Source organism: Austrofundulus limnaeus, unplaced genomic scaffold (assembly GCF_001266775.1).
Source record: "Austrofundulus limnaeus strain Quisiro unplaced genomic scaffold, Austrofundulus_limnaeus-1.0 Scaffold427, whole genome shotgun sequence".
NCBI lineage: Eukaryota > Metazoa > Chordata > Actinopteri > Cyprinodontiformes > Rivulidae > Austrofundulus > Austrofundulus limnaeus.
Genome location: NW_013952829.1, coordinates 139,615 through 143,936, shown reverse-complemented (window position 1 = coordinate 143,936; position 4,322 = coordinate 139,615).

Here is a 4,322-nt window from a genome sequence, read left to right as displayed (position 1 = left end):
AGAAGCCTGATAATCATCTATTCATTCAAATCAGGTGTGTTGGAGCAGAGAAACAAGTAAAACATGCAGGGCTGCGGCCCTCCAGGACCAGGATTGCTCACCCCTGAGTTAGATTTTCTGTAAGGACATTTAGGAGGTGACCTCCCCCCCCAAAAATGCAGAAATGTTGTATTAAAATAATTAATGTTAAATTTAGGATGCACTAGTCCAGCTGTTTCAGTTTATCAAAGCTGCACAAACCTTTTCCCCAAAATGAAAATCTATCTGAGGGCTGCGGCCAAATACATTAATATAATTCATGAAATACAAATACTTCTTAAGTACAGTCCTTTTATTTTATGGATTATGTCCTGCTGGAGTGTGACATGACTTGTTTGTGTACAAACTAATACGGTATCAGAATTTTATATATTTATACTTCTCATTCAACCACAGTTAAATTCACTCTGTCTAGGAGGCACAATTTATATGGATAGTATTTATTTTTATAATAACAAGCTGGAATGAAAAAAAGCAAAACTAAAAGTAACGACTTTCTACTTCTTGCCTTTTTTTAAAATGTAAGGAGTAGAAAGTACAGGTATTTGTGTGAAAATGTAAGAAGTAAAAAGTAGGCTGAAAAATACTCAAATAAAGTACAGATACCCCAAAATTCTACTTAAGTACAGTAAAGAAGTATTTGTACTTAGTTACTTTACAACTCTGAAAAATATTGAGTTAACTGGCATTTTTGTGTTTTTGAAGGTCAGTTGGATGAGGTAACCATCTTGAATCATGTGAGGAGGGTAGAGTACCCAAGTAAGAGTAGCACAACTTCAACATAATTTTACTCAAGTAAAAGTAAAAAGTAGCCATCCAAGAAAGTAAAAAAGTATTTGGTAAAAGGCTACTTAATACTGATCAAGACATCAATCATTTAATATTTAAAAATTACATCATCAGATGGACCAAAATATAAAGCTAGCTTGAAATTGTGGGTATTTTAAAGATCAAAATGAAAATAATTCACATTAATAACATAATTACAAAATAATAAATTCAGACAAAAGACCCCCCCCCCAAAAAAAAAAAATTGTTTCTTTCAATGTAAAATGTATGAAACTAACAAAAGTTGCAGGTGTGTGTATCTGGTGGTTTTTTTAGTGAAAACAAGCTTGTTCTTCATTCAGTGAAGTTACTCACAATAGAGTTTCCAGAAATTTTACTCAAGTACAAGTAGCAATACTTCATGATAAAATTACTCACTTAAAAAGTAAAAAAGTATTTTAGTAAAAACACTCCTAAAAGTACATTTTTTTCCAAGAATGTAACTGAGTAAAAGTAACTGGTTACTATCTGACTCTGCATGTAGTCAGATGACAGACACACCCTTTCCATTCACCACTTCATCTGTGGGAACACACTGAGGAATCAGTACAATGCTGCTTGAGTTTTGTACATGTAACAAGTTCAAATGTAATGAGAAATGATAACAAACTTGAGAATACACATATAAATAACTTATCAATTTGATTTAGTTTTTTAATTCAACAAAACAGGCTTCAGTCACACCATGCCAGTTTATAAATGCTGTAAGTTGCTGAAAAACATAAAGTAAAAGATATGGATGCACGATATATGGCATCTTTTTGATCATGATAGTGACATTGATGCTGCATAGCCAGGAATAATTGAAGCAGAGTCATGTCAGTGATCTGGTTGTTTATTTACGGTACCAAAAAAAAGACACAACTGTCTTTGTGTGTATATGTATATTATAATTTGCGTGTTTGTGTAATATCAGTAAATATATCAGTAAATATCGGTTATCGGCCATAATAGCAATAATTATATCGGATATCGGTATCGGCTAAAATTTTCACATCAGTGCAAACCAGGGCCCTCATGCATAAAGGATTGCGCAGCTTTCACACTAAAAGTTGACGTACGGACAAATTTAGAAAAGTGTGCCACACCAAAAAATTCAGATGTATAAAACTGTGCGCACACATGTTCCTGCGCACCTTTCCTTTATACATCCCAATGATCGTGGAACTGAGCGCACCTGAGACACCTCCCCTGACTCGCCTCCATTTAAACATGTTAAATAGACGTAAATGTGTCCAGCGTGTGAGATTCTCCTCAGACTCCTCTCTGTGGGGTCAGAAATGATGTTTAGATGCAGGAAAATTATACATTAAATGGAGAATGAGTGAGAAAACTGTTTTAATAAGTAGTGGAGTGTCATTGTTTTATGTGGCGCATTTGCACGGGATAACCAAAGCCTGAGATTTTCCTGAAATTTACAAACATCTCCCGAATGTGATGTTGAAGCCTGGTTAGTTGTTGCCTATTTAGTTGAACACGACGTTGAACGGACATTTAAAAAAATAAAATAAAATAAAAAAACAATAAACATCACATTATCCACTTTTACTGCTCTCATTTCCTCCTGCGTTACAGCAGGCGCTGTCATCTCCACGTACAGACCCCCACCCAATCCCCACGCGCGGGTATGAGTGGTAGCCTGCGGATTTTTAGCAAAAAATATAGATTTTTGAGGCTCATTAGACAGGTAAATGTCCAAAGGGGTTGACATATATGAACACCTTCCCAGCTGGCGAGGGTGCACGCGCCTGGCGCAAAAATACAAAAACAGTTTACGACTGGACTGAGGTTATTTTGATCATTTTTAGACTGATCTATTTTCTTGTCTGAGGTTAAATGATTTTCAGTCCTGGAGTTCAGTTTCATGATCGTTTGAGTTTAAACAATAAAAACTCAAACTAAGACGCTCCTTACATCCAGAAAACAGAACAGTCATATTTCTGTGGATTCAGGTCAGATTCATGACTTTGTGGGTTAAAACTGTCGACTGAAAAACTTTGCGTGGCTGCCGCACATTCTCACGGCAGGTTAAAAGTGTGCGTAACGCAACGTTGGTTTTGATACATCACAACGTGGACGTAGAACCTGGCGCACGTAACTTTTTTGTGCGTACGCACCGTTTATACATGAGGCTCCTGGTCCATTCAGACTTTCAGACCTGCCTGAGTTACACAAAAAAATAATGAAGAAATAAAAAAAAATAAAGAAATAAAAGTAAAGAGATAAAAACGAAAAAATGCCACCTTTTTTTTACACTGAAAGCGATGGGAAACATGCCTCTCCAAGCTTTCAGAAGTGATCTGCATGAAAGGTAAATCTGTCACGGGGCCTAAAATCTGTCACTTTCAGCATGGAGCTCACAAGCAGAGACTTTTACAGGAATGTTAAAAATGTTTGCATGTCTTTAGAATGGAGGATCATTAAGAGTGATACTATCAGATGTGCATTTTTTTTTTTTATTCACGCAACTTCTTCATGACCCCACTGCTTGTCAGAGACTTTTGTCAACATGGTCATGCACTAATGCAGCACCACCATACACTGTGAAAATACATCAGGGCTGCAGGCAGGAAAACCTGCTCTTATATCAGCGTCGTCCATCTGCTGTACAAGAGACGCTTTCAGCTTTCACTGTCATTCAGCACCAAGTTTATAAAAGGTTTGTTTGAAGGACGGACAGTAGAGGGCAACATTTCTGCTACTTATATATACCTTTTACTATTATAAACTATAAATTATGAAATAAATATATTGCTTTTTAAATAGAGGAAATTCAGAATATTATATTGCTGAAAACAGATAGAAAGGAGGTTGTATACTCTGGCATATATTTAGAAATCTTAAGCAAACTAAAAGCTTGATACCCAAAGTACCTTTAACTACCACAATTTTGTTTTATAGCAGGATTTAAGTGACACTTTTGATGATCCAATGTCTTATAAAACCCAAACTTCGCAGCTTACATAAACAACATGAGACCTGTTGAAGTTAAGAAGTTAATTTCAGTCTCCTGCTGGTGCAGCAGCTACAGTCATTAATGGCATTTCATGTGGCCAAAGCTTCAAATAACAGCATTCAAGATGCTTAAAAAAATTAAAGCACTGTTTGTTTCATTTGGTTTTAGTTACAGAGACAGTTGGCCTTTATCACCTAGAGGTGTTTGTTGGAATACTAATTGGAGGACAAGAAAAAGACCCATTGATTACGGAGCACAATGGTGAAGCAACACAGGGAAAAAAAACAAAACAAAACAAAACAACAAAAAAAAAAAAAAACAGAGGAATCCTGTTATGGCATCCTTTTTTCCACATTGGACAGTGTTTGTGTGGACACCGCCTGCTGCTGTCACTGCGCAAAGACTGTGACCCTCACAATGCCACCCTTGTGTCTGGAGGCAACAGCGGCAGAGGAAACTAGATCCGACCCAATGTTGTCTCTCACTGCCCCCCCCACCC